Raw genomic sequence first — 26,604 nt, forward strand, 5'->3', positions numbered from 1 at the left:
AAGAGAATTTTATGTAACAATCAATGGGGCTGCTGTGGACTGGTTGTGTCTCCCCAAAATTCATATGTTGAGGCTTTAACCTTCAGTGTGACTCTATTTGGGATAAAGACGTTATTATGGTTAAATGAGGTCATAAAGTTGGGGCCTAAATCCAATAGGTTTAGTGTCCTTATTTCTTAGTAGACACCAGAAATCTCATTCTCTTCCTCTCTCTGCCATGTGAGGACTTAGTGAGAAGGTGGCTCTTTGCAATCCAGAAAGAGGGATCTCACCAGGAACCAAATCCCCAGGAACTTTGATCTCAAACTTCCTAGTCTCCAGAACTGTGAGAAATAAATTTGTTTTTTTTTTTTTTAATGCCACCTGATGTGTGGTATTTTGATATAGCAGCCTGGTTAGACTAATACAGGGGCCGATGGATAAAAAAATTTACCTGTCAATGTTGGAAGCAAGGAAACCTGTAATCTTGTTTTATTCTAAGAACCAATGCCAGCGTGAAGGGGGTTATTATTACTTTTCATTGTTGCAAAAATACATAATGTTAAATTAACCATCTTAACCCTTTTTAAGTGTATGGTTTAGTAGTGTTAAGTACATTCATTCACATCACTGTGCAACAGATTTGTAGAACTTCTTCATCTTGCAAATCTGAAACTGTACACCTACTATGCACTAATTTTTCCTTCTTCTTCTTCCCAGCTTTTTGGCAACCAACTTTCTACTTTCTGTTTATATGATTTTGACTATTTTAGACACTTTGTATGAGTGGAATTATACAATATTTGTTCTTTAAAAAAAAGTCTTTTATTTATTTATTTGCCAGAGAGAGAGAGAGAGAGATAGAAAGCACAAGCAGGGGGAGGGGCAGGCAGAGAGCGAGAGAGGCAGATTCCCTGCTGAGCAAGGAGCCCAATGTGGGATTTGATCCCAGGACCCAGAGATCATGACCTGAGCCAAAGGCAGACGCTTAACTGAATGAGCCCCCCAGGCATCCCTATAATATTTGTTCTTTTGTGACTGGCTTATTTGGCTTGACATAATGCCCCAAGGTTTACCCATTTTAGAGCATGTAACAAAATTTTCTTATCTTTTTAAGGCTGCATAATACATATATATTTATATATATTGTATTTTACTTATCCATTCATCTGTCAATGAACATTTGGCTTGATTCCACCTCTTGGTCATTGTGAATAGAACTAATTGTGAAGGGGATTATTTATCTGTTTATATCATGAAACGATTTTGAAGAGTCCATTATTCCTAAGGGCAGTGGATCCATTTAAGTTTTCACATCAGGGATAATGACATATAATAAACACCTGTCAGTACTATGGTGAATAAACAGCTGGAGGTGTGAAAGAGGACTTTTAAAACAAATAGAGAGAAGCAACTGCAAAGAACTGTGGTTAATGGCGTAGTTGGCACAAGTCAATTATACATCACTTCTTACCATATAGCTCATTTGAACTTTTATAACCACTGTCATAGACAAGATCCCAATGGTTTTCTGCCAGTGATAATATGATTGCGATAGCGTATAAAGTCAACTGCTGGTTTTCTTAAGAGACTTGCTAATTGGAAATAAAAGACTCAGAATTATTTGAATTCCTTTTGCATTCCCTCCCCACCTCCCCATCTTTGTTTAATCCTTTGTTACTTTCAGAGGTCTTCTTCTCAGATGATGGACTACCCCAACCCAGTCCTCAGACCTTCTCTCCCTCTACACTTTCTCAACCCAGTCCCATGGTTTTCAACATCATCTCTATGGTAATGATGTCTATATCCCATTGCTGCTTATTGCCTGGGTTCACATCCACATATCAAACCTCCATTTCTGCCTCAGTTTCTGTAGCAATCTCCTCATTGGTGTCCTTTCTTCACGCTGTGACCAGGGAAATCCATTCCTGTTTTTGTTTTCTAGGATGTTAATTCTCCCTTTATTTTACTTTATTTATTTTTTTAAAAAATTATTTATTTATTAGAAAGAGCATGCACATGAGAGATACAGGGAAAGAGAGGGAGAGGGAGAGAACAGGAACAGGGGCAGGGTCAGGGGGAGAGGGAGAAGCAGATTTTCTGGGTCAGCAGGGAACCTGACTCAGGGTTTGATCACAGGACCCTGGGATCATGACCTGAGCAGAAGGCAGACACTTAACCTACTGAGCCACCCAGGCACCCCTGTTCTGTCTTTATTTTACTTTATATCTTAGATCTATATATATACACTTATATATATATATATAATATGAAGTATATTATATATATTTATGCATATATAAAAATGTATATATATTTTTATATATTTCTAAACATTTAAATAGACTTTTTTTTTTTTTTTTAAATTTTAGGTTCATGGCAAAATTGAGTGGAAGAGACAGAGATTTTCCATGTATCTCCTACCTCTACATACATATAGCAGCTCAAGCCTTTTGACACATGATGGATACTATGCCATTTTTCTGTTTGGAACCCTCCGTATGATACAGAGAGTAAACTTCTCACCTATAAGGTTCTTTGTGACCTGGGCTCTGGCTACGTTTTCAACCTCTTTTTCTAGGTACTTCAGCCACATGACTTTTTAGCTGTATCTCAAACATTCCAAGTCCCTCCCTATTTCTGCACTTTTCATATTTGCTGTTTGTTCTGTATAGACTGCACATTTGCCAGGTTTCACATGGTCCTCTACCTTACTTATTGAGTTAGCTACTCCTTTGCCATCTTGGAGAAACTTTCCCTTTTTCTGACACTTTTTTTTTTTTTTTTAAAGATTTTATTTATTTATTTGACAGAGAGAGATTACAAGTAGGCAGAGAGGCAGGCAGAGAGAGAGGAGGAAGCAGGCTCCCTGCTGAGCAGAGAGCCCGACTCGGGACTCGATCCCAGGACCCTGAGATCATGACCTGAGCCGAAGGCAGCGGCTTAACCCACTGAGCGCCCTTTTCTGACACTTTTTATCCTCTTACCCATTTGTGGTTTTCATCCTTGAACTCCAGGATTCTTGGTACCTGACATTACATTAGATATTGCCTTGTATGCCTTATGGTTTGTTTCCCCTGCTAGAATGAAAGTTCCGAATGAGTAAGGATGTTTCTAGTTGGTTTTCTGTTGAATCCCCAGTTATCTATAGTATTTAGCATATAGTAGGCTCTTTAGACCAACTTTTTGTGTGAATATGGATTTTTAAAAAAAGATTTGTTTATTTATTTATTTGACAGAAAGAGACATGCAGCGAGAGAAGGAAGACAAACATGGGGAGTGGGAGAGGGAGAAGCAGGCTTCCCACTGGGCAGGGAGCCCAATGCAGGGCTCGATCCCAAAACCCTGGGCTCATGACCTGAGCTGAAGGCAGATGCTTAACCCACTGAGCCACCCAGGCACCCCTGTGCTAATTTTTTTTGAATGTTGAGTCTGCCCCTGTTTGTTTGCTCGGCAGGTCAATGTCTTCACAACCTGCTCTCCCTTTTTATTCTTATGCAAGATACTAGATTTTGCTCCAATGGGTTTTGATTCATTAAAATATCTTTTGAATTTAAGGACATGCAATTATGTTCTTTTCATAATCTCTAATGATCTTCTCTTTTGTTTCCTCTTTCATTAACCATGATCAATGCATCAAACCCATATATTTGTGAATTCTTTCACATCCAACATGCTCTTTAATTAGTAGAATATTTTCTGATTCATTCACTGAACATATAGGCCCTCTTAAATGTAAATTCTCTCATGTTCTCTGTGTTTTTTTTTTAAACTTCAAATTGTATTTAATTTTTTAAGAGATTTATTCATTTATTTTATTTTATTTTTATTTTTATTTTTTAAAGATTTTATTTATTTGACAGACAGAGATCACAAGCAGGCAGAGAGAGAGGAGCAAGCAGGCTCCCTGCTGAGCAGAGAGCCTGATGTGGGGCTCGATCCTAGGCCCCTGAGACCATGACCTGAGCTGAAGGCAGAGGCTCTAAACCACTGAGCCACCCAGGCGCCCCTTATTCATTTATTTTAGAGAGAGAGAGAATGCACTAGTGGGGGAGCAGAGGGGTAGAGGAAGAAGGAGAGAATCACGGGCAGACTCCCCACTGAGTGTAGAGACTGACTTGGGGCTGGATCCCAGGATCATGACCTGAGCCAAAATCAAGAGTCAGACGTTTAACCAACTGAGCCTCCCATGTGCCCCAAATTGTATTTACTTTTTATGTAAACTTTTTTTTTCTCTTATAGCAGAGAAGGAGAGCTCTGAACCCTTCTCCTACTGTCTCATCTCCATAGCTCTTTTATCTCAGAAGTAACCTGTTATCTTCTCATTATCATATCCAATAATTTTTCTTTACCTTCATACCATATGACCTCATGACCTTTCTTTGACATTTGACTTTGCTGATCCATCCTATATTTCATAACCCTATCTCATTTTTCTTAGCTTCCTTTAGCTTCCTTGCTTTTCTTTACATATTTTTGGCCATTCCTATGTTATTTATTTCATTGATTCTTGTTTTTCATATGTAACAACAACAGCAACAAAATGGGTGCTAATTGAGCTTCTGTACTCAGTTCCTAGGAACCAAAACCCAACTCATACCAATATAAGCAGTAACAAGAACATAGCCGTTAATCTTTTCAGTAGACTCTGTCAGCCCTATATTCCCCCATAGGGGAGGTCCCATGTAGATGCAAAGTTGACCACTCACAGTTTTAGGCTTACATTATCATTTTGGCTAGCAAGCCTGGGGAAAAAAGAATGCCCCTCTTCTGAGCGCTTTGTAGATGTCTGAGGTATACTTTACTGGCTTGCCTGGGTTCTGTCATCATCCTTGAATCAATCACTACCACCAAGGGAAGGGAGGACTTCGAATCACCGGGCCTGGCTCACATACCCACTCCCGGAATTGGGATTTTGGACGTTATCCCTTTCTGAAGCACGTGGCCTGAGAATGGGAGAAGGATGGGCTCCCAAAGAGATGCTGAGCATTTTCTCTTCCTGTTTCTTTACATTGTATCCCTGGGCTATGGTGTTCACTGTTTTAACTTCTGTTATCACCTATATGCCGATGCCTTGCAAATCTCATGATATGATTGAGCTAAATTACACTGAAAAGCCAATGGAAAATTAAATGGAATCAAAATTACTGCTCTAAGTGCAACGGCTGGTCTTGATGGGGAAAACTGAAGAAACAGTGTGGTTTGTGAAGTATCAGTATCAGGATCTGGTAAATGGATTCACAAGCTGAGTAGGTCAGTATCATTCAAACTCAAGAGTTGCAGGAATTCTTCTTGGCTCATCAGGAGATCCCCTTAAGTCGTAGGAAGCAGAATCTGACCCCACAACTATGGGAAGACTAGCAGGAATCACGGGGACATTGGGGCCCTACTCAGGCAGGTTGGTTTTTAGCATAATACCTAGTGCTGGGGACAGATTAGGAAAGTATATAGATTCACAGGGAAGAGCCTAGGCTGGTGGCTGGCAGGAGTCCAATACAGATGGGACCAGTGTAAGGCAGGGATGGGAATTGGCAGTCTGTGGCTTGGAGTCCACATTCAGGGTTTATTCTTGTATAATAAGGACCAGATATGGTTAAAAGTATAATTTTGTTATAAACTCAAAGCATTGTGACTACTCAGAGATAGGCTTTTGTGCATTTCTATTTTCACCAGTTGTGCGTATGTCTTCCTGTTTGTTAAGTAATGAACTACAAATGAAACAACTCGGTTGGAAGAACTTATCTCTAAGATATCTTCCAGCTATACAAGTCTTTTTTTCTTCTTTTTGTAAGGATATTATTTATCTATTTGACAGAGGGAGAGAGAGAGAGAGAATGAGAGGGAACGCAAACAGGGGTAGTGTGAGTGGAGAAGCAGGCTTCCAGCCCAGCAGGGAACCCTATGTAGGGCTGGATCCCTGGATTGAGGGATCATGACGTGAGCCAAAGGCAGATGGTAGTGGTTGAGCCCGCCCCACCAGTCTATAATTCTAAGAGTATTCAAGAATATAATTAATAACTTAAGGCAGAAATTGTGTCTGTTTTTCCATCTGAATTCATTAACTAGAACAGTACCTTGCACAAAATAAGTATTTGTTAAATTTCAAAAATTGTTGTTGTACATAGAAAAAGAAAATGTGGGCTTCTGCTCTCAATCAAAGAATCAGATTTAGACCTTTTTAGTAATTTATTAAATGAAAGGGGGGCTGATAATAGTTTGTCAGGAGACCTGGAGAATTCTTCACTGTTACAAGAAAATTGTGGTAGAGGCAGCTCAGAGACATTTGTAATAATTATTTCAAACAAGTTTGCTTTCAGTTTACTTGAATGGCTCTTGGTCTTGCACTAAGGGAAGAAAGGAGGTAGATAGAGTCCTAGGACAAAAGTTTTTGCTTTATTAATGAAAAATTTTTTTAAAATTTAATGGAAGTTTTAAAAAAGATATTTATTTGAGGGACAGAGAGAGACAGAGAGCGAGAGAGAGAGAGCGTGAGTAGGGAGCAGAGGGAGAAGCAGACTCCCTGCTGAGCAGGGAGCCCAATGTGAGACTCAGTCCCAGGACCCTAGGATCATGACCTGAGCCTAAGGCAGAAGGTTAACTGACTGAGCGACGCATGCGCTCCACAAATGTTTTTATTTTTCATTTACTTTTAATTAGCTTTAATTCCTTTTTAAAAAGATATTTATTTATTTACTTATTTGACACACACACAGAGAGAGAGAGAGAGGGAATACAAGCAGGGGGAGTGGAAGAGGGAGAAACATGCTTCCCGCTGAGTAGATAGCCTGAGGAGGGGCTCAATCCCAGGACCCTGGGATTGAACTGAAGGCAGCTGAAGGATTGACCTGAGCTGAAGGCAGATCCACGACGACTGAGCCACCCAGGCACCCCTAATAAGCTTTAATTCTTAAAACAAAACAAAACAGAAACAAAATGCAGATATTCATCCAGTACCACTCTGTGGAAGACTTTTGCCACATGATGGTATAGTATGAGAAATTTCCTTAGAATCATTAAATAGGAATCCAAAAATTTGAAGTTGTGTTTTTCAGACGTGAAATCCTAATCCTTAGTAGTGTCAAGTTGTAAAACCAAATTATAACACTAGGTGGCATGAGATGCAAGTTGAAAATAGTTTATCAGCTAGAATGTGTAATAGCTGATCTATACCTATACCCTAGCTTACTTTTCTATGTAGGTATATTAATCTGGGAAACACTCACTGGGGAGAATGTGAATTTTCATCTTTACTTAGGAAATACATATAATAAAACATTAAGCTCTTAGTTTAAGAAAAAAATAAAGTAGTTTAAAAAGAGCAATACTTTTAAGTCAGTCAGAGAAAGACTATTATATGATCTCTCTGATATGATGAATTTGAGAGGCAGGGCGGGGGGTCATAGGGGGTAGGGAGGGAAAAAATGAAAGAAGATGGGATTGGGAGGGAGACAAACCATTAGAGACTCTTAATCCCACAAAACAAACTGAGGGTTGCTGGGGGGTTGGGGAGTAGGGATAGGGTGATAGGGTTATGGACTTTGGGGAAGGTATGTGCTATGGTGAGCGCTGGGAAGTGTGTAAACCTGGTGATTCACAGACCTGTACCCCTGGGGCAAATAATACACTATATGTTAATTAAAAAAAAACAATAATTTTTATTAATTGAAATCATTGGATACTGAGTTAAAAAATTAGTGGAGGGGCATCTGGGTGTCTCAGTAGGTTAAGTGTCTGCCTTCAGCTTAGGGCATGATCTTAGGGTTCTGGGATCAAACACCCGACTTGGGGTCCCTATTCAGCACAGGGAGTCTGCTTCTCTTTCTGTCCTCAGTCCCAGTGCTCTCTCTCAAATAAATAAATAAATAAATAAATAAATAAATAAATAAATCTTTTTTAAAAGTTAAGAAGTGTTAAGGGATAAATAAATTTAGCCCCAGGCAAAACTGCAGAGTGATGAATTAATTCCTGTCTTTGGTATTCTGCGGGAGTCAAAATAAATGGTTCTCTACTTTCCCATTTGCTTTTGGGAAGTCCCTTCTCCCAGCTGCTGCTCTTCTTGCTATCCCCGGCTGTTCCAGGTTCACCACCGTGAGCACTCAGCAAACTCATTTTACTTATGCATTCATCAAAACATGCCTATTCTGTATCTCATCCTCTTGGAGTCAGAAGCTTGAGTTCTTTCTATACACTGGCTGGTCAAGAAAATGAACCATGCCCGTTCATGAACAGAGACCTAGTTCAGCTTTGTTTCATTCTCTTTGGTGAAGTACATTTTCACACAGGTTCTATTGCTCAAGATCTGAGCAGGAAACACAAGGTATATGTAGTGGGGAAGGTGGAGAGAACATTCACTGGTGGGGGCGGGGGGTAGGGAACCCCCTTGGGACTATTAACAAGGGGGAGACTATTACCACCCCTTGCTATGGGGCTGCGTGGCAAGTGCTTCCCGTGAAGAGCTGCGGAGCTAAGTAGAAGAATGAAGTCACTACAAATTTAAAGCTCCAGGCAGCTCAAGGTGGTGGTGGTGTATGTGTTTCAGTTAAGAGATGAATTGAGGCATGTTAAAGTTTTTAAGTGCTTATTTGAGCAAAAATTGATTCGTATCAGACAACGTACAACATAGCCAATAGAGAAACTCCGAGGAGCTTTACAAAGTGTAAGACTTGTAGGCAGAAGGCAACAGCAGGTTATACTCGGTGAAAACCAGGTTGATTATTGCAAGGTTCCTTTCCTTTAGGGAATGGCAAGGATCTGTCTGGCAGATAACCTGCCTGGTGCTGATCAGGTGACTCCTGATGGACCGGTTTAAAATGCCATTTCTGGAAGAGCCAAAACTGTAATTAAGTCTTAGTATGGTGATGTGGGGCTTAACATAAACAATTCTATTTTGGGACTTTTTTTTTTTTTAAATAATTCCATACCTTTGACTGGACTCAGCCTGAGACTTGATAAAAACCTAAGGTCTTAGCTCGATTCTCAGCTACCACTCTGGAGTTCTTGCGCTTTCTGCTAAATCTGTGTCACTGCCAGGTCACACTGTTGGGTTCACATTCTTTAAGTTGGTCATTCTCTTTGTTCCTTTTATGATATTCTATTCTTGGGGAGGTCATGTGTTTGGTGGTTAGCAGCTGTGAGCGTTCATTTGAGTCTTTTGAGAGAATACAGTGCACCACGGAGACCACTATGTTTATTATGGGCAGGATCATTCCTAGTGTGTGGAGTGCACTTTACAGCCATGGTCCCCAGGACCCAAACCAATCAGACTCAGATAAATCAAAGAAAAACCTTTTTGAAGGAGTCACTTTTTTTAGGCCAACTGGTTTGGTCAGTGATCTTATGGAGCTGGGTATCAACTTCCCCAGAAATGTTGGTCACAGCAGGCATCTCCTTGCTTAGCTAAGAGACAATTAAGGGCTATCCTATTATCATGAACAACTTTGGCCGGAGTGTGGGGATTTTTGTTGGGCTGCTCTTTCTTCAGCAGCAGATTCTGCAACATCTTTGAGTTCCTGATCATTTAGCTTCATTTGCACTTACTCTAGCCAGGCAGTACAGTTCTGGAAAAAAAAAAAAAAAAGGGATTTTGATCATAAATGTCTCCTGGCCATTCCCATTTGGATCTGTGGTTCACTACTGAAAAGGAGATGGCGGTGGAGGCCTGTAAAATATAAGGGGCTGTAGACCACCCTTGCCTTGTGTCCCTTTCATTGTATAGATCCTGGATGCCAAGTTTCTCAGGTTTGAGATTGTTAACTACAGATAAGGAAATGGACCCAGGGGTTAGGGAGCTGGACATGGTAGAGAAGGGTCTGAGTTTGTTCTGGAGAAACTGAAGTATTGGAAATCAGGGAGAAGTTTGTGATGGGCAGAACTACCGGATCACCAGCACTGTGGCGAATCCAACTTCGTCTCGAAGTTGGATTATCCCGTTTTGCAAATGGCCCAAGATACGCGAACAGTGGCATTCTCTTCCCAGGCCAGAGCAAGGAAAAGGTAGACAAAAGAATCATAATGATCCTCCTGTATAAGAATTGGGAAAAGGGTGGTCAGAGAGGAAAGGAGTACTAGGAAGAGATGTTCTTGTTCCACATCTTGCGAGGAAGAAGTCTGCATCGAGGTCCGCTGTTCCTCTCCCTGGTGAGTTTGATTTTGAGGTCTTCAGCATTTGCATAAGACCAGATGTCAATTGGAGCGTCCTTCAGTAGTGAAATATTTTTGTTAAGATGGTATTTATTTATTTTGACAGAGAGAGATAGAGAGGGCACAAGCAGGGGGAGCGGCTGGCAGAGGGAGAAGCAGGCTCTCCGCTGAGCAAGAAGCCAGATGGGGGACTTGATCCAAGGACCCTGGGGATCATGACCTGAGCAGAGGGCAGACGCTTCATGGACTGAGCCACCCAGTAGTGAAATATTGACCCGACTTTTGACACCTTGTAATTTGGCAGCATTGTCAGTGGTCAGGTGTCCTTGGTAGGGTCCTTTCTATGAATGTCACTTAAAAAAGGGAGTTAAGGGAAATTGGAAGGGGAGATGAACCATGAGAGACTATAGACTCTGAAAAACAATCTGAGAGTTTTGAAGGGGCCGGGAGTGGGAGGTTGGGGGAGCCAGGTGGTGGGTATTATGGAGGGCACATATGGAGCACTGGGTGTGGTGCATAAACAATGAATTCTGTTACGCTGAAAAGAAATTAATAAAAAAAAAAACGATAGTATCAGAGTAAAATAAGAACTATAAATGATGAAAGATTTTTAAATGCCCAGGGTTAAAGATGTAACAAGAGTTCATTAAAAGGGAATTGACAAGGAAATTTGATTATTTCTTTGATATATAATATTTTAAGATAATAACTGTAATATTACTGTTAACATTATATCAGGGCATATCAGATTTTTAGGAATTTCATACAATTTTTTAGAATATTTATTATCAATAATGTGCACCCATAAAACAACAAAACAAAACCTTTCACAATCTCTTATCAAGAGCAGACCAATAATAATAATAATAATAAAAACTGTCTTTCTAACAGAGAGAAAACCAAATCCTAATTTTGCACCAGTGTACTTTTGATATTAAAAACTCATTTTAAAACTTAACTAAGTCCATTTTAATCTTAGCCAGCTTGACCACACGCACAATTCTTTTCCCAACAAAATTTCTATGACTATTTATATCCATTCAGATTTATTGTAGTTTTTTTTTATCATTCTGAAGCAATCATTCATTTTACTATCTTTACCTACTTTTCATACACATTTTTTCCTTTCACACTTATTTCTAAGTAGTTCTAATTACATATGTGAATTATAATTCCTTACACTTAGAATCCTTTATTTTTAGTGAAAACTAAAAAATAAGCAATTGCAGAGGTCTGTTACACTAGCATTCTCTGGATTGGTGTATTTATAAATACATTTCATAATTTCTAGAATTATATTCTCTCTCAAATTACTGAGTGTAGCACAAGATATGTTAACAGATTGACCCAAATATCTTTAGTTCCTTTGTAATAAGAAACCCAAAGAATATAAATTTGTATTCAATAATTAATGCTTCAGTACTTTATCTTATTTGGAAATGATCTAGATATTCAATAAATATCCATCATTTAACTTCTCTCAGTATAACTTTACAGTTTCAAGTTACCAAAAAAATTATGGAAACTTTTTAAGTTGGTATACCATAGAACATAATTATCATTGGAAAGTTCATTTATAAGCTTTTATCTTAATTTCTATTTAATTCACTTGTTCTTAACAATTATGTTTAGATTAGTCATGAAAATTTTATGAGACATTTAATAGCTAACCATTATTTTAAATTATCTCTCTTGTTGACAAAGTCTGTAGCAGAGATAATGAGCTTATTTGACTTTTAGTAAACCTAGGTAGGAAAAAATTTATTATTAATGCTAATAACATGCCTGTTTTAGTTAAACTAATGAAGTTAAATTTTTTTTTAATTGAAAATTATCCTCAAATGAAATTGGAAAATATTTTGGTTAATTTCCATATTTCTGAGAATATACTTGATTTATATAAATACCTGTTTGTATTTAAGCCAAGGAAATAGAGGTCTTTACAAATCAATTTTGGCAACACAATCTGGAGGTTGAAAAAAAACCGTGTTTATAACATACATACATATGTGAACATACAAACAAATGCAAACAGATATAGCTTTTATTTTAAAATTTCAGCCATGAGACAGCTTCAATAATGCAATACTCTTTTTTTTTTTTTTAAAGAACAGTTGGATTCAAATTGTGTTTCTGGCAGATGGAATAAGTTATGTTTACTCCCTCAGATGACAGATGGCTAAAGATTTTTACTAGTATCTGTGTAAGAGATTTTTAAGACTATTTACAGCCCTCATTGTTAAAACCACCTTACTTTTTCTTTTTTCTTTTTTTCTCCTTCTGATAAGAATTACCTTGCTTTCTAGGAAAATCAATAGAGTACTTCCATCTCAAAAAGCACAGAGAAAGAAGCAAGTTCCACCAAGATGATTTTTGTTCCCTAAGTATAGAGTTTTTACAGTATCTTTGGGCCTTTTGAACTGAACTGTTGGTGGGGAGTTGAGATTGGTGAATAGGACATGTGGGCTTTGAGTTCTTTCTGGAGTCACATTTCTGTTCCTATAAAGACTAGATTTGTTAAGACAAGTACAGTTGTTTTTAGTTCCTCGAAGTACTGGATTGCCAACGGAAGGATCTCCAGAGGCTGACCCAGCACCCATCCAACTATATTATCTTCAGTTTGCTTCTTTATATTAATGGAGAAGTGAAAGATCCTATGTTCTAGATTTAGAGTTGTGTGTCTTGGAATGTTTTGATAAATCCTTCCACAAGGGTTTTAGAATGTTTCCCGCTGGGTATGTAGTTTCATTTTAGTTTAGGGGAAAAGGTCTAAAATAAATTCCCATTAGGCTCTGAATATCAGCTTCCAATTTGGCCAACTTCTGACCATAGAGTTACTTCACCTAAAAAACAAAAACAGAAAAATTTTTTCAAGTGTCTTGGTCAGGCTTCCACTAACAATAGTAAATACTCCTGGCAGCAATGGAACAAAACCCCCTGGACTCAAGAGGCATCCCCAAAGAGGGTGCAAAAGATACTCCCCCTGGAAGAACCAGAGCCACTCCCAGAGATAACCAAAGAAGGACAGACTGAGACAATTGCCCTGAGAGCAGGCAATGGTGGTGGGATACCAGGAGCCAATGGAGTACAGCCCACATTTCTGTCCCGCCAAATGGGGTGCAACCTGCATTTCTATTTAACTATGTTTTGGGGCCCCAGCCTGAGGGTTGCCAAGCCAAGGTCTTCGCACACAACATGAGACAAATAAGAAGGCAATAGCAGGCCCTGGGAGAGTAAGGATCAGCAACCAATGGGTAGCCAAAAGCAAATTTACAAGTCACAGTTCAAAGGCAGAATTCTTACAAATGTTTCTTGGCCTGGCACTGTGAATTACAAAGTGCAAAAGGAAAAATGCAAAATTTTACTTTCCCCTCTCAACCAGGCCCTACAGACAGAGATCTGGGAGAGCTAAATAGGGTAAGAATTCTCACCTCTTTCTGGCTTTTGCCGTTTTTCCCAGGATCCTGTCTGCAGGCTCTGGAGCAAGTGGGGTCCTCCAGTAGATCTCATGCTGGTCAACAGAAGCTGGGGGGGGATGTAATTTTCCCTCTACCCTTTATGGAGAGTGCTTGGCTGAGACTCCCTTTTCTCTAGGACTCCTCATAAATGGATAAGCTTATCTAGGTTAAAGGTTCTCCAGGTGGTCATTGCAATTCAAGATTATCTATGATAAGAGTAACCTTATTCAGCCTTAATTTTTTTTTTTTAAAGATTTTATTTATTTATTTGACAGAGAGAGATCACGAGTAGGCAGAAAGGCAGGCAGAGAGAGAGATAGGAGGAAGCAGGCTCCTGCTGAGCAGAGAGCCTGATGCGGGACTCGATCCCAGGACCCCGAGATCATGACCTGAGCCGAAGGCAGCGGCTTAACCCACTGAGCCACCCAGGCGCCCTAATTTTTTTTTTTTTTTTTTTTTTAATTCACCCGAGGCCTTACACTGCTGGCTTAAGTGAGACCTAGTCCCACCTCAGACTCAGTACAGTTTCCCACTCGGACCCTGTGCCTAGTCCAGGTGGAAGCCAGACCTAGTGTGACTCAGGCCAATTTCTGGACCCAGTCCGAAAAAAGAAATGGTCAAATCAAGTCTGAAAGCTCATAACTCAAAAGCTGCAGCTGGACTCTGAAAGGGACTTGCCCACCACCTCCGAGACAGTGAGAAAGCAGGGAGCTCAAGAAGTTCACCACGTACCTTCATTTGGGGGCTCATTGCTCCTGGAAGCTGTCAGAGGGCCTCCTTTAGTTCCTTCTTCTGACAGAAGAACCATTAAAAGATAAACTGAGGCCTGCCTCAGATTTAGATTTTATATCTCAAGCTTGCTCAGGTGACAGAGCTGTTTGAGCTCCCTGATAGGTTAGTTCTTTTTTTCTTTCCATGCAAAATGGTTCTGGCACTTTCCTCTGAGGAGAAGAACATGGGCCACGAGAGGGGTTGAAGTGAGGAGGAACTTGGCCAGGACATCTTCCAGGCTTGATTTGGAAGGTTCCACAAAGGATGGAGCCCAAGCACAGTTCAATATTCTGCATAGAGTAGACAGTTCTGCTACACTGGGTCTTAAGTAAAAATTAAAACAGAAAATGCGTTTTCTTTTTTCCTGGTCCAGATTGTTCTATGAGAAAAGGTTAACATGTCCCAGAGACTCTGGTAGCAAAGATTTAGAAATGCTTTACCTCTTCAGACTGCTCACTAGTTTACTGAGGAGAAATTTTACAAATAATTGGAATTTTGGTCACCTAACCCTAACCCTCAAATTCTCCTGGTATTTAACACCAGGTCACTAAGCATCTGGGGAAAAACTAGACTATCCTTCATGCTGTATTTTTTACTTTTAACAATCTCCAGGAAATTTATGTAAGCCCATTTTCCTGGCTTCCAAATATATATAAATGATCCTCAGTTGAAACATTCTTGTCCGATTCAAACCCAACTGCTTCATAAACCACTTTTCTGATCTCCTTTTCAGGTAATGCCACTGCAGTCTACTTGTGAGAGATCCCGCCTGTCACCTTCTCCCTACTGCTCAGTAAGTCATCCATTTTTACGTACTTCTTCAATATTGCTGAACAGTCTCTCCTTTCCGTACTGTTTGCCACTGCCCTAGATTGGATCATTTCCCCACACGGTCATGTGCTCTGGTCATGTTGAATTCCTTGCTTTTTTTCAGACTAGCCATGGTACTTGCCTTCCTTAGTCAGCTTGTGTCAGTCCCTCTGTGATGGGAAGCCGTGATTGACTTCCCCAGTAAACTCAGCACTCCTTTCTCTTTAGTATTTTGTACATATTTCCAATACATTATAGCTTCTTTCTATACTTGTGTCCTCAGAATCTTGAAACTCTTTGAGAGTTGGGACTTTGTCCATTTTTTATTTTTTTAAAGATTTTATGGATTTGTTTGAGAGAGAACACGAGCAGTGGGAAAAGAAGAGAGAGAAGCAGGCTCCCCGTGAGTAGGAAGCCTGATGTGGGGTTCGATCCCAGTGTCCTGGGATTGTGACCTGAGCTGAAGGCAGACGCTTAAGTGACTGAGCCACCCAGGTGTCCCGGGACTTTGTCTTAATAGCTCAGTATCTCTAAACAATCAAAATCATCATTGAATAAATGTGAATTACTAAGTAAATGATTGTGTATGTATAGGACCATCCCTTTGATATGGAAACTGAACACTCATATTCCACTGGTGAGATCTAGGTAAATAGTCTTGCTTAAGGGGAGGATAAGAGATATAGCCTAACTTCAGTCCCATGTTTGGTGACTAGCTGGCTTGTCTGCCCTAAGAAACTGTGTCCTTAGGAGGATACATATTTGGAAATGTTTTAAATGAAAAATTTTATTGTTATAGTGAATCTTGATCATTCTTTTGGCCTTCACACTTATTTTTGTGTGGTTTTTATCTGCTATATATTTTTATTAATATAAACTTTGTATCTTTGTATTATCTTTGTATCATATAGATGTTCTTGTAAGTAGTATGTAGCTGAATACTTTTTATAAATCCAATAGGATAATATTTCTTTATTGGTAAATTTAAATATTTAAATTTGAATTTTATACTTAATGCGGTTTATGTCATGTTTGTGTTTAGTTCCTCCACCTTATTTTACAGTTTTTATTTTGTCCTTATATATGATTTTTTCCTACTTTTGTACCTTCTTTTGAGGAGGTAAAAGGTTTTTTTTGTTTTTGTTTTTTTTTTTTTAAATTAAATTGATTTATTTATTTTCAGAAAAACAGTATTCATTATTTTTTTCACCACACCCAGTGCTCCATGCAATCCGTGCCCTCTATAATACCCACCACCTGGTACCCCAATCTCCTACCCCCCGCCCCTTCAAAACCCTCAGATTGTTTTTCAGAGTCCATAGTCTCTCATGATTCACCTCTCCTTCCAATTTACCCCAACTCCCTTCTCCTCTCTAACACTCCTTGTCCTCCATGATATTTGTTATGCTCCACAAATAAGTGAAACCATATGATAATTGACTCTCTCTGCTTGACTTATGTCACTCAGCATAATCTCTTCCGGTCCTGTCCATGTTGCTACAAAAGTTGGGTATTCGTCCTTTCTGATGGAGGCATAATACTCCATAGTGTATATGGACCACATCTTCCTTATCCATTCGTCCATTGAAGGGCATCTTGGTTCTTTCCACAGTTTGGCATCCGTGGCCATTGCTGCTATAAACATTGGAGTACAGATGGCCCTTCTTTTCACGACATCTATATCTTTGGGGTAAATACCCAGGAGTGCAATTGCAGGGTCATAGGGAAGTTCTATTTTTAATTTCTTGAGGAATCTCCACACTGTTCTCCAAAGAGGCTGCACCAACTTGCATTCCCACCAGCAGTGGAAGAGGGTTCCCCTTTCTCCACATCCTCTCCAACACATGTTGTTTCCTGTTTTGTTATTTTTGGCCATTCTAACTGGTGTAAGGTGATATCTCAATGTGGTTTTAATTTGAATCTCCCTGAGGGCTAGTGATGATGAACATTTTTTCATGTGTCTGATAGCCATTTGTATGTCTTCATTGGAGAAGTGTCTGTTCATATCTTCTGCCCATTTTTTTAATATGATTATCTGTTTTGTGTGTGTTGAGTTTGAGGAGTTCTTTATAGATCCTGGATATCAACCTTTTGTCTGTACTGTCATTTGCAAATATTTTCTCCCATTCCGTGGGTTGCCTCTTTGTTTTCTTGACTGTTTCCTTTGCTGTGCAGAAGCTTTTGATTTTGATGAAGTTCCAAAAGTTTATTTTCGCTTTTGTTTCCTTTGCCTTTGGAGACATATCTTGAAAGAAGTTGCTATGGCTGATATCGAAGAGATTACTGCCTATGTTCTCCTCTAGGAATCTGATGGATTCCTGTCTCACGTTGAGGTCTTTTATCCATTTTGAGATTATCTTTGTGTACGGTGTAAGAGAATGGTCGAGTTTCATTCTTCTACATATAGCTGACCAGTTTTCCCAGCACCATTTATTGAAGAGACTGTCTTTTTTCCACTATATATTTTTTCCTGTTTTGTCGAAGATTAATTGACCATAGAGTTGAGGGTCCATATCTGGGCTCTCTACTCTGTTCCACTGGTCTATGTGTCTGTTTTTGTGCCAGTACCATGCTGTCTTGGTGATCACAGCTTTGTAATAAAGCTTGAAATCAGGTAACGTGATGCCCACAGTTTTATTATTGTTTTTCAACATTTCCTTAGCAATTCGGGGTCTCTTCTGATTCCATACAAATTTTTGGATTATTTGCTCCAGCTCTTTGAAGAATACCAGTGGAATTTTGATCGGAATGGCATTGAAAGTATAGATTTCTCTATGCAGTACAGACATTTTAACAATGTTTATTCTTCCGATAGAAGAGAGAAGAACCATATGGTCCTCTCAATTGATGCAGAAAAAGCATTTGACAAAATCCAGCATCTGTTCCTGATTAAAACGCTTCAAAGTATAGGGATAGAGGGAACATTCCTGAACCTCATCAAATCTATCTATGAAAGACCCACAGCAAATATCATCCTCAATGGGAAAAAGCTTGCCGTTGAGATCAGGAATAAGACGAGGATGCCCACTTTCACCACCCTTGCTCAACATAGTATTACAAGTCCTAGCAACAGCAATCAGACAACAAAGAGAAATAAAAGGTATCCAGATTGGCAATGAAGAAGTCAAACTCTCTCTATTCGCAGATGATAAGATTCTTTGTATGGAAAATCCAAAAGACTCCACCCCCAAACTACTAGAACTCATACAGCAATTCAGCAACGTGGCAGGATACAAAGTCAATGTGCAGAAATCAGTGGCTTTCTTATACACTAATAATGAAAATACAGAAAGGGAAATTAGAGAATTGATTCCATTTACTATAGCACCAAGAACCATAAGATACCTGGGAATAAACCTAACAAAAGAGGTAAAGGATCTGTACTTGAGGAACTACAGAACACTCATGAAAGAAACTGAAGAAGACACAAAAAGATGGAAGACCATTCCATGCTCTTGGATTGGAAGAATAAACATTGTTAAAATGTCTATACTGCCTAGAGCAATCTATACTTTCAATGCCATTCTGAGGAGGTAAAAGTTTTTTAAGATTCCACTTCCCCGGGGTGCCTTGGTGGCACAGTAGTTTGAGCAACTGATTCTTGGTTTCGTCTCACATCATGATCTCAGGGTCGTGACCTCAGAGTTGAGAGATCAAGAATGGCGCTGGGCTTCTCCCTCAGCAGGGAATCTGCGTGAGATTCTCTCTGTCCCTCTTCCTCTGCCCTTCCCACTTGTGCTCTCTCCCCACCCCTCTCTCTAACAAATAAATAAATCTTAAAAAAAAGATTCCTCTTTCCCTTCATCTATAGTATATACATCATCACTTTTCTAGCCAATAACAAACTGTTTTCCAAAATGGCTTTACCATTTGTACTCCTATCAGTAGTGCATGACAATTTTCTTTGCTTTCCATCCTCACCAACACTTGGTATTGTTTGGCTTCAACTATTTTGGCAACCTGGGAGGGGTGCAAAGGTAACAGTTCTTTATATCTTCTCTGTATTAGTTCTTTGTCAATTATATGTGTCACAAATGTCGTTTTCCACTTTGATGCTCATTTCCTTCTCTAAGGTGTCTTCTGATGAACAGTTAATTTTAATGTAGTTAAATTTATCATTTTTTCCTTATGGTTAGTAATTTTTACATATCAAATATCTTTTTTCCCTCCCCTGAAATCTTGAAGGTATTTTCCTATATTCTCTTACGAAAGCTTTATGGTTTGCTCTTCTTATAGGTCTTTAATTTACTTTGAAGGGACATTATTCTGTGGCAGGAGGCAGGGCTTTTTTAAAAATGAAGTTACCTGGGACTCCTGGGTGGCTCAGTTGGTTAAATGTCTGACTCGTGATTTCAGCTTGGTTCATGATCTCAGGGTCATGAGATCAAGCCCCACATCGGGCTCTGTGCTCAATGGGGAGTCTACTTGAGGTTCTCTCTCTCTCTCTCCCCCTCACCTGCCCCACAGCTCATGTGCTTGCTTTCTCTAAAATAAAGTCTTAAAAAAAAAAGATGAAAATACTCAATTACCCTAGATCATCTATTTATAATCTATAACAACTCCCCTTTTCCCTTCATTTGTAATAATTCCTCTGTCATGTATCACATATTCATATGTGTGTATTATTTCTGGCCACTCTTTTCTGTTCCATTGATCTGGTTTTCTATACCTGAAGCATGACTAAACAGTCACACTTATTCTAGCTTTATAGTAAGTGTTGCTGTCTTGTGGCGAGTTTTCCGTCTGATCCATCCAATGTAGCCTTAAGCTGGAAGACTCTAGTTTCCAGGAGCCAGCACGTGCCTTTAGGCAGGAGTCATTTGAGTACCTATTTATCACACTGACTCCTGCTTCTTCTTCATTCTGTGGCCCCTGAGGACTTCTTACTTTTCATATTTTTAGCTATTTATTAAAGAGTTTTTATTCTTTAATGCAAGCCATCTCACATTGGTGTTTTGTCTGGAAGGATTTTTCAGGATACTTGTCCTCTGTATTGCCAGAGGCCAAAGCCTCCTCCATCTGTCAAGGAGAAACAATGTGCTTTAAAGATTTCCAGATTTGGAGAGAGAATATTACTCTAAAATTTTTTGGGACATATGAACAGTGAGAGGAAGATGCAAAAGAAAAGTTTATTTTTTATGACTTAGATCATCATTATGCAATCAGTTTTATTCTGAGGTCTTGATTGGCTTTATTAATTAAAATATTACATCTAGCAGGGAATATTTTCAGAGATATAGACCACCATTTTTTTCCTATAATAGTAAATTATTCTTAGTTGACCAACTGACGGTAGTATCCTAGAAGACAACTTTTTCAAAACAAACATTTATATAATCCTTATCATGTGCCAGACACTATTTTAAGAGGTTTAAAATATTAGCTCATTTAATACTTCCACAACCTGATGAAGTGTAGGTAGTGTTATAACAGGTTGATTAACTGAGACATGGAATCATTAATTAAGTTGCCTAATGTCAGCAGCTGGTAAGTGGTGGAGGAGGAATTTGAATCCAGACAGCCTGGCTCCAGAGTCAGTCTTTTTAACCAAAAGACCATGCATAATTCAGCTTGTGTTTCTCTGGAGTTTGTTGTCTCCCAAGTGATCAAAACCTTAATGATAAAACATGATAGTCAACTCTGAGGGGAGAAATGAGAAATCATAATATATTTGGTATCATTTGTTATAGTTTGGCAGTGAGATCTCAAATGTATGCACAATCCAGAAGTAAAGTATAGCATGCTCACATTATATTTTCTTTATTTGACATTTCTGAGTACAGATTATGTGGTAAGTATTTTGCTACATGCAGCGGGAAAAAATATGAGTTAGACATGCTCTCCTTCCTCCAATTCTCAGTTCTGGAGTCTAGCACAAAGTTTCCCAGAATGGTAGACGTGGGTTCCGTTGAACAGACGTACATCTCTGGAAGAACTTTCTCAGGTAAACAGTTTGGGGCAGAAAATGTAAGTAAAAAAGAGAATTATTTATATAAGAAAGCAAGGAGGGAGAGGGATTGTTTTGACCATTTGCTGATTTATTCCTATTTTACCGATACTGGTGGCCTATTTCTATTTTCTGGGACAGTATCAAAGGATTTCTTTTTCCTCTGCTCTGGACACTGCAGATAAGATGTGGATGTGATAGACACATTTGAACATGTTAGTTTCTGGGAAATTGGTGAGGAAGGAAAAAGGAAGTGGCACATCTCAGAGTTCACTAATTGTCATTTTTCCTGGATTGTGAAATAGGGAAAGAAAAAAATGCAGAGTGTTGTAAGGTAATAAGGCAAAAGATTATCTGCAGTGTAAACGTGGCTGCTCTGTCCCCTCATTCCAGTTGTATAATCATTTTGTAGGTGACTTGAACAAATTGGTCCTTGGGCATTTTTTCTACAACCCAATCTCAGAATTATACAATAAAAGAAAAACAAAATGGAGTCAATCAAAGTAGCAAAAACCAAAGCTGAAAAAAAGTATAGGTTTTCTGAGTTTTTAGGTTATTTTTTAATTGAAAGTTTTGTCTTTTATGTGCTTGTAAATACTTTCAAGTCATGTAAATACTTCCAGAAAATTCCACAAAAATATGCTCTTCATAAACAGTTGACTCAACTAGTCCACAATAGGTAATACACGTTCTTCGGTTCCTCTTTCAGTGGCAGGAATAATTAATTCTATACTACTCTTTCCATTCATCTCTTCACCTGGCTTCCTTTCCTTTTGTGACAAATACCATGTAGAGACCATTAAGTGGTATTTTGGTGAGATAAAATATTCATGTAAATTGATTTAATTAGGAAAACACATTTACTCTATTGATTTTTGTACTAAAGAATGTGTTTGTCATGGCACCTGTTGTACATCATATTGGAAGATTTTTTAATTAACAGTAATCACACCTTAGATAAACCTCATTAGCTATGATACTGCCACTGCACAAAGCTTGTATGTCATATTAGAAACCACACAGAAGTGGGGTGCCTGGGTGGCTCAGTGGGTTAAAGCCTCTGCCTTCGGCTCAGGTCACGATCTCAGGGTCCTGGGATTGAACCCCTCATCGGGCTCTCTGCTCAGCAGGGAGCCTGCTTCCCCCTCCCTCTCTGCCTGCCTCTCTCTGCCTACTTGTGGTCTCTGTCTGTCAAATAAATAAATAAAATCTTTTTTTTTTAAATATTTTATTTATTTATTTGACAGACAGAGATTACAAGTAGTCAGAGATACAGGCAGAGAGAGAGATGGGGAAGCAGGCTCCCTGCTGAGCAGAGAGCCCAATGTGGGGCTCAATCCCAGGACCCTGGGATCGTGACCTGAGCCGAAGGCAGAGGCTTTAACCCACTAAGCCATCCAGGTGCCCCTAAATAAATAAAATCTTAAAAAAAAAAAAAAAAAAAAGAAACCACACAGAAGAATTTTAGAAAAATGGAGAAAAGAATTAGGCCAAGGCTTGCAAAGTAATATATGGTAGAATAACATTTTTAAAGGGTATATTAGTAACAAGACTTATGGCTGAGATGAAACAAAATGAGAGCAATAGCATCTTAATATTCAGGAAAGCTAATGGGACTCAGGTTCACATCATTATAAAAGCATTTCAAAGGATGGGAATCCACCCCACTTGGAGCTTTATGCGTGATTCTGAACCTCGTATGACAGGAATGGTAATGAAGCATCAATAAAGACAGCTGTGATGATAAAGGATCTTTAGGTCATAGATCCTTGTGGAGACTAAAAATATGAGGTCAGTGCTTATTCTTGAGAGGGAAATGAAAGGTGAACGTGACGAATGCAGATAAAGTTTGGAAGACAAAAAAGATATATGAAAGGAAACTCTTCAAGGATATAATAGTTCAAAAGCAAGAGGGCATGAAATAGAACAAAGAAGGGACTGACGCTTAAAGCATATTATTGAGAGAATGAAGTTCAGATGTGGAAATAATGACCAAAGGTGGCCATGGAATTTTCCATTTAGGAAGAAGGAATTTATTAGATATTAGGTAAAAATCACAGAACAAATTGAAATGTGTTGCAAGTGTGACCTAGATGTTCCTTCATGAAGAACTTTTATTTTATATCTTGGAGTATATGTTAAAGTTAGCTTGCTTAGAGGTAAATGATCACATCTATTGGGCGGTTGATAGTATGTTATATGCTGCATTTAGTTCATTGATGACAATCAATTGTTGTATACATGAAATTGCTTTTTGAAATTTTTATTTACAAGTATTTTTTCGGCATTTCACGTGTTAGCATTTTTATTTCATAATGTTTAACTACATATTAAACATTCTCTGCAATGATCAAATCTTCATTGTAATTTTTTTGTTTTTTAATTTAATTTTTTCAGTTCCAAGATTCGTTATTTAGGCACCACACCCAGTGCTCCATGCAATACATGCCCTCCTTAATACCCACCACCAGGCCCACCAACCTCCCAGCCCCCTCCCCTCCAAAACCCTCAGTTTGTTTCTCAGAGTCCACAGTTTCTCTCATGGTTTGTCTCCCCCTCTGATTTCCCCCAACTCACTTCTCCTCTCCATTTCCCCATGTCCTCCATGTTATTCCTTATGCTTCATAAGTAAGTGAAACCATATGATACTTGACTCTCTCAGCTTGTGTTACTTCACTCAGCATAATCTCCTCCAGTCCCGTCCATGTTGATACAAAAGTTGGGTATTCATCCTTTCTGATGGGGGCATAATACTCCATTGTATATATGGACCATACCTTCTTTATCCATTCGTCTGTTGATGGGTAACTTGGCTCTTCCACAGTTTAGCGATTGTGGCCATTGCTGCTATGAACATTGGGGTATAGATAGCCCAGTGACAATGTAGTGTCTTTTCCCTACATTTGTATCTTTGGGGTAAATACCCAGTAGTGCAATTGTAGGGTCATGGGGTAGCTCTATTTTTAATTTATTAAGGAATCTCCACACTGTTTTCCAAAGTGGCTGCACCAACTTGCATTCCCACCAACAGGGCAAGAGGGTTCCCCTTTCTCCACATTCTCTCCAGCACTTGTTTCTTCTTGCCTTGTCAATTTTTGCCATTCTAACTTGTGTAAGGTGGTAACCTCAATGTGGTTTTGATTTGAATCTCCCTGACAGCTAATGATAATGATCATTTTTTCAATTATTTATATTCTGGTGTAAAAACTTGTCATTGGAGGGTGTCTGGGTTTCTCAGTTGGTTAAGTGTCTGCCTTTGGCTCAGGTCATGATCTCAGAGCCCTGTGTTGGGCTCCCAGCTCAGTGGGAGCCTGCTGCTCCTTCTCCCTCTGCCTCCCCCCACTTCCAGCTCATGTACACCTGTGCACTCTCTTTCTCTCAAATAAATAAATAAATAACATCTCAAAGAAAAACTTGTCACTGGAGAAAGTTGTATTTAACTAATTATATAAAGAATAAAAAGACATACATAGAGTCTACTCAGGTAGATCTGAGAGAAGACCAGAAATCAATTGATTCCAATTGAGTACTTTCTTTGTTAAATGACAGCAAACTGTATGTACACGAAACTTGGATTTCCCCGAGCTATACCAATTTAAGGCTAAAAATGTACTTTTATTAATTATAGTAAACTGTGTTTTTCTTTTTCTGGATTTTTTAAAAACCATCTACTATTTCATTACTTCTATTAGCCTATTATCCTTTATATCTCTTCTACACATTTCTGGGCATCTGTAGTGTTGTCTCCTGTGCTCTTACAAAGATGTCTTTTTAGTTGCTATGTAAAGGCTTTTCCTAGCTTCTTCTGGTGTCCACAGCTTTCTAGTACACACAGCCACTGGGCACCACCATCCAGTGCCAGTGCTGCCTTTGGATGTCCTAACGCAGTCCCATGCTGTGTGGGACCTTCAGTGAAACATGGACCACACCGGCCCCCCTCCCTGCAGAGGTAGGAGGGTGTCCCTCTCCCATGCTGAGTTTTGCTTTGTCATAAAAATACCAAACCAGTGCTGCCTTGTTTGGATGCCTTAGATTTTAGTGAAAAGATCACACACATATATATATATATAGTGATTTAAACCTAACTAGGATTGAATGAATGGGTCAGGACAGATGGCTTATGATAAACACTTTGCTTTCTCTTTGTTGGTGACTAAGGTCATTTGGCCAAGTTATTTATATTCTTTGGATACATTCTTTCCTGACGGGTTTGCTTCTCAGTTCTGAATACAAATGTATTTCTATATTCCCTCCTCCACCCCTTTTCCTAAGCCCATCAGAAAAATTCAGACATGTCAGAAACCCAGAAATGAACTACTTAGAACCTGGGAGATCAAGTTGAGTGAAAAATCTTTAAAAAAATGCAACAAAACAAACAATAAGAAGAAGAGGAGAAGAAAAAGGAAAGGCAAAAAAAGAAAAAAAAAATTAAAAGCAAACAGTAAACCAGTCTCCGGGTCTGCTTTCATTCCTTGCTCAATATGTGGTCTTTCAGTATTCTGACTCTGATGTTTTTTTGTTTAATATTTAACATTTACTTCTCTTGGTATCAAAATCTGATATTTCTTATCAGATGGTATCAATTAGAACCCAACAACATCTTTGCATTTTAAACTTTACACAGAAGATACAGATTTCATGGTTCAAATGAAATTAAGTTTTGAGCAGTGATAAGCTTACAGGCACCTAGTTTGATCCTCTTTATTTTGGAGAAAATGCCAGAAGTATACCCTGATGGTTGCTGAAGAGGAGGAAGTTCTCTTTGTAGGTCTTTCCAATATTCTCATTGCCCACTGCCTTCTGCCATAATATTTTTGTTGGTGGCGGGCTACATCTTTATAATATAATTTTCTGTGGCATAAATTTCTTCTTCCCAGGCCAGTAAGTTGCCATTTTAATCCATTTGAGCAGATCATTTTCACAGATGTTTCAGTGATGTTGACAAAGCCCGTGAGCTACTGAACACTGTCAGGGCCTAACTCCATGGACCCTGGTTCCTTTAATCTCTGGAAGGCAGGGCTGCATAACCTCACAGGCAGGGGAGACAAGCCTCCAATGCCACAACACTGGACAATTTCTAAGGCTAGACTAGCTTTCAGTTCTTAAAGAGAGGAAGCATGTTACATTCATTTGCTGATGACCATAGTGGGTGTGAACTTTGGCTATAAATGGCAAAAGTAAGAAGGGTACAGCAAGTTTCTAGGAAATCTTCAAAACCTGCTGGATAGGAAGTTCAGTTTTAAAATGGAAAAAATTATAATTCACATACCAGTGTAATATATAATACAGAGCGATCTCTTGTACCCGATGCTTAGTTTCCCACAGTGATAACAACTATTGTGTGAAAACAACCAGGATATTGACATGGATGCAATCCAACATATTTTATTCCTATTTCCCCAGTTTTACTTGTACACTCATGCATGCGTGTATGTGTGCATATTGTATGTAGGGGTATATGTTAAGTTCTATTCAGTCTTATCATCATTGAGGTTCTTA

The 26,604-nt window shown here is 38.9% G+C and overlaps 1 non-coding gene across 1 annotated transcript; it reads right to left on the bottom strand.

Moving 5' to 3' along the window:
* Positions 1-21,957: 21,957 nt before the first annotated feature.
* Positions 21,958-22,102, bottom strand: LOC116585368. Its single transcript, XR_004283570.1, has one exon. It is a non-coding gene; the product is annotated as a U4 spliceosomal RNA (small nuclear RNA).
* Between the last annotated feature and the right edge of the window lie 4,502 nt (positions 22,103-26,604).

The sequence above is a fragment of the Mustela erminea genome, chromosome 2 (assembly GCF_009829155.1).
Source record: "Mustela erminea isolate mMusErm1 chromosome 2, mMusErm1.Pri, whole genome shotgun sequence".
NCBI lineage: Eukaryota > Metazoa > Chordata > Mammalia > Carnivora > Mustelidae > Mustela > Mustela erminea.